Source organism: Pseudophryne corroboree, chromosome 8 (genome assembly GCF_028390025.1).
Source record: "Pseudophryne corroboree isolate aPseCor3 chromosome 8, aPseCor3.hap2, whole genome shotgun sequence".
Taxonomy (NCBI): domain Eukaryota; kingdom Metazoa; phylum Chordata; class Amphibia; order Anura; family Myobatrachidae; genus Pseudophryne; species Pseudophryne corroboree.
In genome coordinates this window covers 1,040,483-1,054,170 of record NC_086451.1, presented here as the reverse complement: position 1 = coordinate 1,054,170, position 13,688 = coordinate 1,040,483, and the positions used below count along the sequence as shown (strand labels likewise).

Below are 13,688 nucleotides of genomic sequence, written 5' to 3'. Positions count from 1 at the left end.
CTGGTGAAAATACCAAAAAAATCAGCTCTTCAGTGTGGAGGTATTTCAACAGAAAAGCGGACAACAGGTGTCAAGCCGTGTGTTCCCTTTGTCAAGCTGTAATAAGTAGGGGTAAGGACGTTAACCACCTCGGAACATCCTCCCTTATACGTCACCTGCAGCGCATTCATAATAAGTCAGTGACAAGTTCAAAAACTTTGGCCGACAGCGGAAGCAGTCCACTGACCAGTAAATCCCTTCCTCTTGTAACCAAGCTCACGCAAACCACCCCACCAACTCCCTCAGTGTCAATTTCCTCCTTCCCCAGGAATGCCAATAGTCCTGCAGGCCATGTCACTGGCAATTCTGATGATTCCTCTCCTGCCTGGGATTCCTCCGATGCATCCTTGCGTGTAACGCCTACTGCTGCTGGCGCTGCTGTTGTTGCTGCTGGGAGTCGATGGTCATCCCAGAGGGGAAGTCGTAAGACCACTTTTACTACTTCCACCAAGCAATTGACTGTCCAACAGTCCTTTGCGAGGAAGATGAAATATCACAGCAGTCATCCTACTGCAAAGCGGATAACTGAGGCCTTGGCATCCTGGGTGGTGAGAAACGTGGTTCCGGTATCCATCATTACTGCAGAGCCAACTAGAGACTTGTTGGAGGTACTATGTCCCCGGTACCAAATACCATCTAGGTTCCATTTCTCTAGGCAGGCGATACCGAAAATGTACACAGACCTCAGAAAAGAGTCACCAGTGTCCTAAAAAATGCAGTTGTACCCAATGTCCACTTAACCACGGACATGTGGACAAGTGGAGCAGGGCAGGGTCAGGACTATATGACTGTGACAGCCCACTGGGTAGATGTATGGACTCCCGCCGCAAGAACAGCAGCGGCGGCACCAGTAGCAGCATCTCGCAAACGCCAACTCTTTCCTAGGCAGGCTACGCTTTGTATCACCGGTTTCCAGAATACGCACACAGCTGAAAACCTCTTACGGCAACTGAGGAAGATCATCGCGGAATGGCTTACCCCAATTGGACTCTCCTGTGGATTTGTGGCATCGGACAACGCCAGCAATATTGTGTGTGCATTAAATATGGGCAAATTCCAGCACGTCCCATGTTTTGCACATACCTTGAATTTGGTGGTGCAGAATTTTTTAAAAAACGAGAGGGGCGTGCAAGAGATGCTGTCGGTGGCCAGAAGAATTGCGGGACACTTTCGGCGTACAGGCACCACGTACAGAAGACTGGAGCACCACCAAAAACTACTGAACCTGCCCTGCCATCATCTGAAGCAAGAAGTGGTAACTAGAGATGAGCGCCGGAAATTTTTCGGGTTTTGTGTTTTGGTTTTGGGTTCGGTTCCGCGGCCGTGTTTTGGGTTCGACCGCGTTTTGGCAAAACTTCACCGAATTTTTTTTGTCGGATTCGGGTGTGTTTTGGATTCGGGTGTTTTTTTCAAAAAACACTAAAAAACAGCTTAAATCATAGAATTTGGGGGTCATTTTGATCCCAAAGTATTATTAACCTCAAAAACCATAATTTCCACTCATTTTCAGTCTATTCTGAATACCTCACACCTCACAATATTATTTTTAGTCCTAAAATTTGCACCGAGGTCGCTGGAAGACTAAGCTAAGCGACCCTAGTGGCCGACACAAACACCGGGCCCATCTAGGAGTGGCACTGCAGTGTCACGCAGGATGGCCCTTCCAAAAAACACTCCCCAAACAGCACATGACGCAAAGAAAAAAAGAGGCGCAATGAGGTAGCTGTGTGAGTAAGATAAGCGACCCTAGTGGCCGACACAAACACCGGGCCCATCTAGGAGTGGCACTGCAGTGTCACGCAGGATGGCCCTTCCAAAAAACACTCCCCAAACAGCACATGACGCAAAGAAAAAAAGAGGCGCAATGAGGTAGCTGTGTGAGTAAGTTAAGCGACCCTAGTGGCCGACACAAACACCGGGCCCATCTAGGAGTGGCACTGCAGTGTCACGCAGGATGGCCCTTCCAAAAAACCCTCCCCAAACAGCACATGACGCAAAGAAAAAAAGAGGCGCAATGAGGTAGCTGACTGTGTGAGTAAGATAAGCGACCCTAGTGGCCGACACAAACACCGGGCCCATCTAGGAGTGGCACTGCAGTGTCACGCAGGATGGCCCTTCCAAAAAACCCTCCCCAATCAGCACATGATGCAAAGAAAAAGAAAAGAAAAAAGAGGTGCAAGATGGAATTGTCCTTGGGCCCTCCCACCCACCCTTATGTTGTATAAACAAAACAGGACATGCACACTTTAACCAACCCATCATTTCAGTGACAGGGTCTGCCACACGACTGTGACTGAAATGACGGGTTGGTTTGGACCCCCACCAAAAAAGAAGCAATTAATCTCTCCTTGCACAAACTGGCTCTACAGAGGCAAGATGTCCACCTCATCATCATCCTCCGATATATCACCGTGTACATCCCCCTCCTCACAGATTATCAATTCGTCCCCACTGGAATCCACCATCTCAGCTCCCTGTGTACTTTGTGGAGGCAATTGCTGCTGGTCAATGTCTCCGCGGAGGAATTGATTATAATTCATTTTAATGAACATCATCTTCTCCACATTTTCTGGAAGTAACCTCATACGCCGATTGCTGACAAGGTGAGCGGCTGCACTAAACACTCTTTGGGAGTACACACTTGTGGGAGGGCAACTTAGGTAGAATAAAGCCAGTTTGTGCAAGGGCCTCCAAATTGCCTCTTTTTCCTGCCAGTATAAGTACGGACTGTGTGACGTGCCTACTTGGATGCGGTCACTCATATAATCCTCCACCATTCTATCAATGTTGAGAGAATCATATGCAGTGACAGTAGACGACATGTCCGTAATCGTTGTCAGGTCCTTCAGTCCGGACCAGATGTCAGCATCAGCAGTCGCTCCAGACTGCCCTGCATCACCGCCAGCGGGTGGGCTCGGAATTCTGAGCCTTTTCCTCGCACCCCCAGTTGCGGGAGAATGTGAAGGAGGAGATGTTGACAGGTCGCGTTCCGCTTGACTTGACAATTTTCTCACCAGCAGGTCTTTCAACCCCAGCAGACTTGTGTCTGCCGGAAAGAGAGTTCCAAGGTAGGTTTTAAATCTAGGATCGAGCACGGTGGCCAAAATGTAGTGCTCTGATTTCAACAGATTGACCACCCGTGAATCCTTGTTAAGCGAATTAAGGGCTCCATCCACAAGTCCCACATGCCTAGCGGAATCGCTCCGTGTTAGCTCCTCCTTCAATGTCTCCAGCTTCTTCTGCAAAAGCCTGATGAGGGGAATGACCTGACTCAGGCTGGCAGTGTCTGAACTGACTTCACGTGTGGCAAGTTCAAAGGGCATCAGAACCTTGCACAACGTTGAAATCATTCTCCACTGCACTTGAGACAGGTGCATTCCACCTCCTATATCGTGCTCAATTGTATAGGCTTGAATGGCCTTTTGCTGCTCCTCCAACCTCTGAAGCATATAGAGGGTTGAATTCCACCTCGTTACCAGTGCGCAGAGGTCCGAGGGCGGGGCGGCAGAAGAGGCTGAGGGCGGCTGCAGTGGATCTGGAACCAGGCTGGCTTTATTATCCCTGCCGCCGCATCGAGCTCCTGTGACCACGGCGCTAATATTTCAAAACTGCTGCGGACCGGCAGCCAATCAGCGACAGATTTGAACTAGTAGCGCCGCGGTCACATGAGCTCGATGCAGCGGCAGGGATAATAAAGCCGGCCTGGTCCCAGATCCGCTGCAGCTGGGAGTCTGGAACCTGGGCTTCCAGTGCGGTGGCAATGGTAGGGGTGGAGCGACGGAGGGTCGGACCGGGAACGCAGCTTCTTTGTCGGCCCATACAGTAATGCCCCCAGCAGTAGCACCCCTTATACAATGCCCCCAGTAGTTTTGCCCTCATGTAGTTTGCCCCATGTAGTTTATCCCCCAGTGGTAATGCCCCCTGCAGTTGTGCCCCCAGTTGTTTAGCCCCTGTAGTTTAGCCCCCATGTAGTTTGCCAAAGTTAGTAATGTCCCCAGTAGTTTGCCCCCTTGTAGTTATACCCCCAGTAGTTTAGCTCCTGTAATTATGCCCCCTTGTAGTTTAGCCCCCAGTAGTAATGCTGCCAGTAGTTTGCCCCTTTGTAGCTTGCCCCCTTGTAGGAATGCTCCCAGTTGTTTGCCCCTTGTAGTTTGCCCCAGCAGTAAAGCCCCCCAGTAGTTTGCCCCCAGTACTAAAGCCCCCCAGTAGTTTGCCCCTCTGTAGTTTGCCCCAGTAGTAAAGCCCCCCAGTAGTTTTGCCCCTCTGTAGTTTGCCCCAGTAGTAAAGCCCCCCAGTAGTAAAAGCCCCCCAGTAACTAGCCCCCAGTAGAAACACCGCTAGTGGTACACATATAGGAGGGAGGGGGGAGGGGGAGCACCATACTTACCAAGCCCCGCTCCCGCCGCAGTCCTCTCTCGCTGCCCGCTCCTCGGCACTATGGGAGAGACGTCATGACGTCTCTCCTATAGCGCGCACTGACAGAGCCGGAAGCCGGAGCTCAGTATTGAGCTCCGGCTGCTGCTGCGGGGAGGGAGACGGGCGCCCGCTGGTAACGCGATCTCAGCGGGTGCCCGGCATCTCCCTGCAGCGCCGCCCGGGACATCGGGTTAGGTGAGCCGGGGGAGGCGGAGCTGCGTTCCGTCTCCTGGTGGAACTGACGGAACGCAGTTCCGCCCCGTTCCGGCTCACTTTAACCCCTGCTTGGAAAACTGGGACAGTCTCAGGAGGCATTTGGAAGGTAAATACTGATAAGGAATTACCTAGATCGTGACAGAGGGTATTTTATATGTATTGGTGCGGTCATCGTAACCGGCCAGGCTCCTCACAGCATGCACCACTTGCAGGAAATTCGGTGGGCAAATGAAATCTTCCATACACCGCAACGGTGTGACCTTCATCGCCTTCAGCAGAAGCCGCCCCACCTCTCTGAGCTTCTGACGGATGTAATCATGCTTGCTGACATCAGACCCCAGATGGTTATAGAGGTGCTGACCGAACTACATAATACAGCGGTCCCCTTTGATTACCGGTACCACATCATCATAATTCATTTCGCTCAGCAACTTCCAGAGGCTGGTGCCAACATCTTTCGGGAGAGGTGTGGCGTAAGTGAAGAGACCCTGCACCCTGGTTCTTCCAGGTTTGGGGCTGTCACTTTTGCGGAGCGGGCACCTCTTCACATGGCGCCACAGGTGCTTCCTGGAGAATAGCCCTTTACATTTTACACAGTGCATGAAATCTTGGGGAGCCGTTGCTTCTTCCGGCTGCTTGCACGGTAGGAGGACTCCGCTGCCCTCACAGAGAACCCCGACATTATGGGCAAAGTTTCCCCGGGTGCGAATCAGGTCTTGCTGCACTGTCCTTTCCCTGGAGCGCTTCGGAAAGCTGAGTGCCCTTGCTACCTCATGCTCATTGTGGTGGACAGCTTGCACATGTCTCGCAATTTTTGAGAATGGCCTCTCGCACCACAGGTAGAAATTTTTCTTGTTACATGCAATCGAACCATCTGCTTTTCGGGTAAGTACCTGGACCGACACTGCGCGGGCCGGATGGAGACTTGGTTCTGCCTCCACGGAGCAAGCCCCGGACACTTCCACAACCTGCCTGCCGTGAAAAGACGTCTCCTCCCCTCCACTATCATCCGAGCTGCTCAACTCTGACGAGTCGGGGAGATAGTCTTCGTCACTGCCGTCGGTTCCGTCCATTGCCTCAATGTGACCAGCAGACCCAGGACTTCCGGGGTTTGTGGCGCACACACCGTACCAAGCTCGCGCTTTCTGTCTAACCACGCCCACCGTGAATACAGGGTTCAGGGAATCAAGGGCCCAGGCCCCGGCACGTGCTTCCTATTACACATCCGGAGAGGTGGCTCTTATTAGAGTCACGTGTCGGGTGGCGCGCGCGACACTTTTGCGTCACTTGCTCCGATTTTCCCCAGGCTCCTGGAAGCCTGTCCCGGCCCGAGGGGTGCCAATCTCCACTCATCGGCAAGACTTCCACAAATTGTAGTACCGGATTAAGCCCACCAGGGGGCGCTGCGATGGGCAAGGGGGGAAGGTATAGAGCCCGGCTGCGAGCTCCGCGATTTTTCTGACGAATGCCCTTCTCACCTGAGCTCCGCGGACTTGGGCAACCTTCCCTCTGGATTGAACTAATATCAGACCCGGTTTTCGGGCTCCGCGATTTTTCTGACGAATGCCCTTCTCACCTGAGCTCCGCGGACTTGGGCAACCTTCCCTCTGGATTGAACTAATATCAGACCCGGTTTTCGGGCTCCGCGATTTTCTGACGAATGCCCTTCTCACCTGAGCTCCGCGGACTTGGGCAACCTTTCCTCTGGATTGAACTAATATCAGACCCGGTTTTCGGGCTCCGCGATTTTTCTGATGAATGCCCTTCTCACCTGAGCTCCGCGGACTTGGGCAACCTTCCCTCTGGATTGAACTAATATCAGACCCAGTTTTCGGGCTCCGCGATTTTTCTGATGAATGCCCTTCTCACCTGAGCTCCGCGGACTTGGGCAACCTTCCCTCTGGATTGAACTAATATCAGACCCGGTTTTCGAGCTCCGCGATTTTTCTGACGAATGCCCTTCTCACCTGAGCTCTGCGGACTTGGGCAACCTTCCCTCTGGATTGAACTAATATCAGACCCGGTTTTCGGGCTCCGCGATTTTTCTGACGAATGCCCTTCTCACCTGAGCTCCGCGGACTTGGGCAACCTTTCCTCTGGATTGAACTAATATCAGACCCGGTTTTCGGGCTCCGCGATTTTTCTGACGAATGCCCTTCTCAACTGAGCTCCGCGGACTTGGGCAACCTTCCCTCTGGATTGAACTAATCTCAGACCCGGTTTTCGGGCTCCGCGATTTTTCTGACGAATGCCCTTCTCACCTGAGCTACGCGGACTTGGGCAACCTTTCCTCTGGATTGAACTAATATCAGACCCGGTTTTCGGGCTCCGCGATTTTTCTGACGAATGCCCTTCTCACCTGAGCTCCGCGGACTTGGGCAACCTTCCCTCTGGATTGAACTAATATCAGACCCGGTTTTCGGGCTCCGCGATTTTTCTGATGAATGCCCTTCTCACCTGAGCTCCGCGGACTTGGGCAACCTTCCCTCTGGATTGAACTAATATCAGACCCGGTTTTCGGGCTCCGCGATTTTTCTGACGAATGCCCTTCTCACCTGAGCTCCGCGGACTTGGGCAACCTTTCCTCTGGATTGAACTAATATCAGACCCGGTTTTCGGGCTCCGCGATTTTTCTGACGAATGCCCTTCTCACCTGAGCTCCGCGGACTTGGGCAACCTTTCCTCCTGGATTGAACTAATATCAGACCCGGTTTTCGGGCTCCGCGATTTTTCTGACGAATGCCCTTCTCACACGAGCTCCGCTGACTTGGCCGAAATAATATAAATAATATATAAGCCCGGCAAATGTAAGCGGGACGCAGGTCCGCGCGCGGAGCCCCCTGCTGGCCGCGTAAAAAATTAATAAAATAATCCACCGTTGTGAATTTGCGATGTGTCCGGGCCGGCGGCGGCGGGGAGGTGTCTCCCCTCGTCGGCGCCCCCTGGTGGAGGGAAATAAATTGAAGGGAAAAAAAGAAAAGAAAAAAAAATAGGGGAAAAAAAAAGGGGGTAAAAGAATACCACAAAAACAATTCTATCAAATTAAAAAAAAAAAAAAAAAGCCAGGGAGGAACTACCTGGCCTGTCGGTCGGATTGTTTCTCCCCCGGTCCCCGCTGCGGCGCCCCCCGCTGGCCGCCTGGCGACACGGAGGGCTCTTGGAAAGAGACTGGTCCTTCCAAAAATGGAAAGGGAAGAGATCAGTAAAGACAAGACAATTGAAACGATAAAAATAAATAAATAAATAAAAAAATCTGTCTACATCTACTACCTACAGATACCTGTAGGTAGTAGATGTAGACAGATTTTTTATTTTATTATCATTTCAATTACATTACAGTTAGAAAATGAAATAATGGATGGATGGAAGAGAAGAACAGCCCGGGCACCCGCAGGCTTCCGCGGCCCGGGCTCCCTCCGGCTTCCGCGGCCCGGGCTCCGTACATACAGACAGAAAATGAAATAACGGACAGATGGAAGAGAAGAACAGCCCGGGCTTTCGCCGGCTTCCGCAGCCCGGGCACCCGCCGGCTTCCGCACCCCGGGCTCCCTCCGGCTTCCGCGGCCCGGGATCCGTACATACAGGCAGAAAATGACATAACGGACAGATGGATGGAAGAGAAGAACAGCCCGGGCTCTCGCCGGCTTCCGCAGCCCGGGCTCCATACATACAGATAGAAAATTAAACAATGGATGGATGGAAGAAAAGAACAGCCCGGGCTCTCGCCGGCTTCCGCGGCCCGGGCACCCGCCGGCTTCCACGGCCCGGGCTCCCTCCGGCTTCTGCGGCCCGGGCTCCGTACATACAGACAGAAAATGAAATAACGGATGGATGGAAGAGAAGAACCAGCCCGGGCTCTCGCCGGCTTCCGCAACCCGGGCACCCGCCGGCTTCCGCAACCCGGGCACCCGCCGGCTTCCGCGGCCCGGGCACCCGCCGGCTTCCGCAGCCCGGGCACCCGCCGGCTTCCGCGGCCCGGGCTCCCTCCGGCTTCTGCGGCCCGGGCTCCGTACATACAGACAGAAAATGAAATAACGGATGGATGGAAGAGAAGAACCAGCCCGGGCTCTCGCCGGCTTCCGCAACCCGGGCACCCGCCGGCTTCCGCGGCCCGGGCTCCCTCCGGCTTCCGCGGCCCGGGCTCCGTACATACAGACAGAAAATGAAATAACGGACGGATGGATGGAAGAGAAGAACCAGCCCGGGCTCTCGCCGGCTTCCGCAGCCCGGGCTCACTCCGGCTTCCGCGGCCCGGGCTCCGTACATACAGGCAGAAAATGAAATAACGGACAGATGAATGGAAGAGAAGAACAGCCCGGGCTCTCGCCGGCTTCCGCAGCCCGGGCACCCGCCGGCTTCCGTGGCCCGGGCTCCATACATACAGACAGAAAATGAAATAACGGACGGATGGATGGAAGAGAAGAACAGCCCGGGATCTCGCCGGCTTCCGCAGCCCGGTCTCTCGCCGGGTGAAGCTGGATGGGAAGCCCAGGCCGTGGAGCCGCCGGACGGACCGGGGGTTGACCCGGGCGGGATGAGGAGGAGGCGAGGCCTGGACTCGCTCCCCCCGTCCGGACGGCCCGAGGCTTAAGCCCCGGGTAGGGAGGTTGCCTTCCGGCCCCTCCTCCCCTCCCGGTGGACCCGCCCCCGACTATTAAGCCCGGCCAGGGAGTCCACGTCGGCCCCCGGGCGGACCAGGGAAGGACCCCCCCTTCCGCGCTCCGCCGCGCTCGGAGGCGCTGACGCGCCGGGCGGACGGGGTGCCTCCGGCCAAGTCCCCGGGCCGGGACTTGGCTGGAGAGCAAGGGCACCCGGTCCAAGTCCCCCGCCTGCGCAGAGCAAGAAGGCCGCGGTGCCCCCCCCCCCCCCCCCCCCCCCCCCCCCGGTGGCACCGCAGAGATTATTTGGGGAATGCTCACCAGCGCTGGGGAACTGTTTGCTTTAAACACACTCTGCATTGCATACACACCGACACCCATTCCAGTCTGGTAAACGTGATTCTCGGGGACTTGCGAGAATTGTATGCTGGGTAGTTGAGACATGACTCCCCTATCACCTCCCAGGGTCAGACTCGTGGGGACCTCATTTTAGGTCCCCACCATGTCGGAGGTCCCGCCAGTGTTGGTGTGCTGTCTGGCCCTTGTCCCCATTAGGATATATAAACAAGTGCACACACACACACACACACACACACACACACACACACACACACACACACACACACACACACACAGAGTCCTCCTGAGTTCGGTCCCAGTGTGTAAGTAGTACAGAGGCTGCTGCTATTATTGCATGTGACAAGATAAATTATAGATTTTATTTTTCTATGTGTATTTTAAGGTTACGTTGTCTTTGTTCCACTACAGGAAAACTTTATAAAATAGTTGTTTTTCAATTAGGCGGAGCTATAAACAGTCCCCAGGCATTGTTAAACTATTAGTTTAAATGTAATATACACCATTGGGCTAAATTTAATATACAGAATCCACACCTCCCAACATGACCCATTCCAGGAGGGACAAAATATTCTCCCTGGACTTCCTTCTTAATGTATGATTACAATCACCTGTGCTGTAACACCTTTCTTATTAATTAAATATTTCAACACAGGTGATTACAATCATACATTAATTAATGAATGGGTCATTATGGGAGGTTTGCAGAATCTTAAACACAGACCCCCCTTCCACCAAGACCCCCCTGCCTAAAGTGCTCCGGGCACCCCCAAGGCTTAATCCGGCCCTGGAGGCAGGGTGAGGAGGGCTGTGGGCACGGAGGAGATGGAGCAGCCGCACAGCGTGACTGCGCCCCGCAACCCAGTACTTTGAAAGGTGACTCTCAAATATTTGGGAGGGGGAGCCCCCCTTTGCCACCCGTGTTCCAGCATCTGTGGGCGTATGTAATAAATGCTAGTCATTTACTGGCTGGATGGTGGTAGGAACGCAGAGGTCCTGATACAGAGGTGGTGATGTAAGACGCAGTGGGCATTACTGGGTGGTAATAGGGGCGGTTTGCCAGTCGCAGGCGTCTCCATAGAGCTGGTGGAGTGTTTGCTGGTCTAAGGGCCTAATTCAGACCGAAAACACATCTACCATCAGATTCTTTGAAATGCGGGGGAGGAGGGGGGGATGGGGGGGACGGGACGCTCAGCATCGGGCAAGTCCTCCCTGCATGCCGGATCCAGCCCCCCTGCTGACATGCGAAAGCATTGCACGGTGAAGGCAGATGGCTACCCGCCATGTTAAGGGTCGCAGTGGGTGCGTGTGACATCATGCACCACTGCGACCCGCCCCAGCAACAGTTGTCCGCACCGTACACCTTAAGTGGAGCGTCGGCGCCCCATTCCCACCCGCCTCCAGATCTGTAGAGAACGCAGTTTAGGACCTTGTATGTGTGATTTTTGCACCCTGAATCCGCATTAGCGCAGCAGCTGGTGAGGAAGACTACTGGCCCAGCGTTACATAATATCACAGACGCTGTCGCTGCTGCACCTCCCCCCCAATCACACACTGCTCAGTACTTCCTGCAAAATACCCTGACTATCAGCACATAGAATACCGGCCCTAATAAAGGTGAGTCCTGCACCCAGGGCAAATACCCTTCCTGCCCTTCCCAGAAACTGGCCCTGGCTGCACATAGGGCCGAGGAGCAGCGACTGGTTGTGTGGCCGCATATTCAGTGTATAACCCCGGTGTGTGCACGTACTGCTACATGGCCCTACAGCCATGAGATTACTCGGCCAGTCCTCGCAGCGGCAAGATGAGACCGCCACAGACACTGCCGTGACTAATGATAATGATACAGAACATACTGTAATAACCACAGGAAGAGACAGATTGCAACACGGAGGAGAAACAAGGAACTTACACACTGTCTCCAGACCGCCAACATCCTGCGCTCTCTCTCTATGTCTCTCTCTCTCTCTGTCCCTCTATCTATCTCTCTCTGTCCCTCTATCTGTCTCTCTCTCACTCTCTCTCTCTCTCTCTGTTACAGGAGGTGCTGCAGCAGCCATTGTCTTCCCAACACAGATACTGACACAGACCAGAGCTCACAGCTACAAACACTTCTGTACAGCACCGGTACACTCACCCCAGGCAGCCCCGCACCCAGCTGACTAGATACAGACCCCTCTGTACAGCACCGGTACACTCACCCCAGGCAGCCCCGCACCCAGCTGACTAGATACAGACCCTTCTGTACAGCACCGGTACACTCACCCCAGGCAGCCCCGCACCCAGCTGACTAGATACAGACCCCTCTGTACAGCACCGGTACACTCACCCCAGGCAGCCCCGCACCCAGCTGACTAGATACAGACCCTTCTGTACAGCACCGGTACACTCACCCCAGGCAGCCCCGCACCCAGCTGACTAGATACAGACCCCTCTGTACAGCACCGGTACACTCACCCCAGGCAGCCCCGCACCCAGCTGACTAGATACAGACCCCTCTGTACAGCACCGGTACACTCACCCCAGGCAGCCCCGCACCCAGCTGACTAGATACAGACCCCTCTGTACAGCACCGGTACACTCACCCCAGGCAGCCCCGCACCCAGCTGACTAGATACAGACCCCTCTGTACAGCACCGGTACACTCACCCCAGGCAGCCCCGCACCCAGCTGACTAGATACAGACCCTTCTGTACAGCACCGGTACACTCACCCCAGGCAGCCCCGCACCCAGCTGACTAGATACAGACCCCTCTGTACAGCACCGGTACACTCACCCCAGGCAGCCCCGCACCCAGCTGACTAGATACAGACCCTTCTGTACAGCACCGGTACACTCACCCCAGGCAGCCCCGCACCCAGCTGACTAGATACAGACCCCTCTGTACAGCACCGGTACACTCACCCCAGGCAGCCCCGCACCCAGCTGACTAGATACAGACCCCTCTGTACAGCACCGGTACACTCACCCCAGGCAGCCCCGCACCCAGCTGACTAGATACAGACCCTTCTGTACAGCACCGGTACACTCACCCCAGGCAGCCCCGCACCCAGCTGACTAGATACAGACCCCTCTGTACAGCACCGGTACACTCACCCCAGGCAGCCCCGCACCCAGCTGACTAGATACAGACCCCTCTGTACAGCACCGGTACACTCACCCCAGGCAGCCCCGCACCCAGCTGACTAGATACAGACCCCTCTGTACAGCACCGGTACACTCACCCCAGGGAGCCCCGCACCCAGCTGACTAGATACAGACCCCTCTGTACAGCACCGGTACACTCACCCCAGGGAGCCCCGCACCCAGCTGACTAGATACAGACCCCTCTGTACAGCACCGGTACACTCACCCCAGGCAGCCCCGCACCCAGCTGACTAGATACAGACCCTTCTGTACAGCACCGGTACACTCACCCCAGGCAGCCCCGCACCCAGCTGACTAGATACAGACCCCTCTGTACAGCACCGGTACACTCACCCCAGGGAGCCCCGCACCCAGCTGACTAGATACAGACCCCTCTGTACAGCACCGGTACACTCACCCCAGGGAGCCCCGCACCCAGCTGACTAGATACAGACCCCTCTGTACAGCACCGGTACACTCACCCCAGGGAGCCCCGCACCCAGCTGACTAGATACAGACCCCTCTGTACAGCATCGGTACACTCACACCAGGGAGCCCCGCACCCAGCTGACTAGATACAGACCCCTCTGTACAGCACCGGTACACTCACCCCAGGCAGCCCCGCACCCAGCTGACTAGATACAGACCCCTCTGTACAGCACCGGTACACTCACCCCAGGGAGCCCCGCACCCAGCTGACTAGATACAGACCCTTCTGTACAGCACCGGTACACTCACCCCAGGCAGCCCCGCACCCAGCTGACTAGATACAGACCCCTCTGTACAGCACCGGTACACTCACCCCAGGGAGCCCCGCACCCAGCTGACTAGATACAGACCCCTCTGTACAGCACCGGTACACTCACCCCAGGGAGCCCCGCACCCAGCTGACTAGATACAGACCCCTCTGTACAGCACCGGTACACTCACCCCAG

General features: G+C 55.0%; 1 protein-coding gene and 1 long non-coding RNA gene across 2 annotated transcripts in view; one reads left to right on the top strand and one right to left on the bottom strand.

The window, feature by feature from the left end:
• Window positions 1-11,636, bottom strand: part of LOC134948053 (uncharacterized) — a 41,099-nt gene extending 29,463 nt beyond the window's left edge. The window contains exon 1 of the long non-coding RNA XR_010182898.1: window positions 11,539-11,636. This is a non-coding gene — a long non-coding RNA (uncharacterized LOC134948053). The remainder of the gene's footprint in view (window positions 1-11,538) is intronic.
• Window positions 10,939-13,688, top strand: part of CARD9 (caspase recruitment domain family member 9) — a 238,687-nt gene continuing 235,937 nt past the window's right edge. The window contains exon 1 of the mRNA XM_063935814.1: window positions 10,939-11,243. The gene's annotated coding sequence lies outside the window, so the exon portion shown is untranslated. The remainder of the gene's footprint in view (window positions 11,244-13,688) is intronic.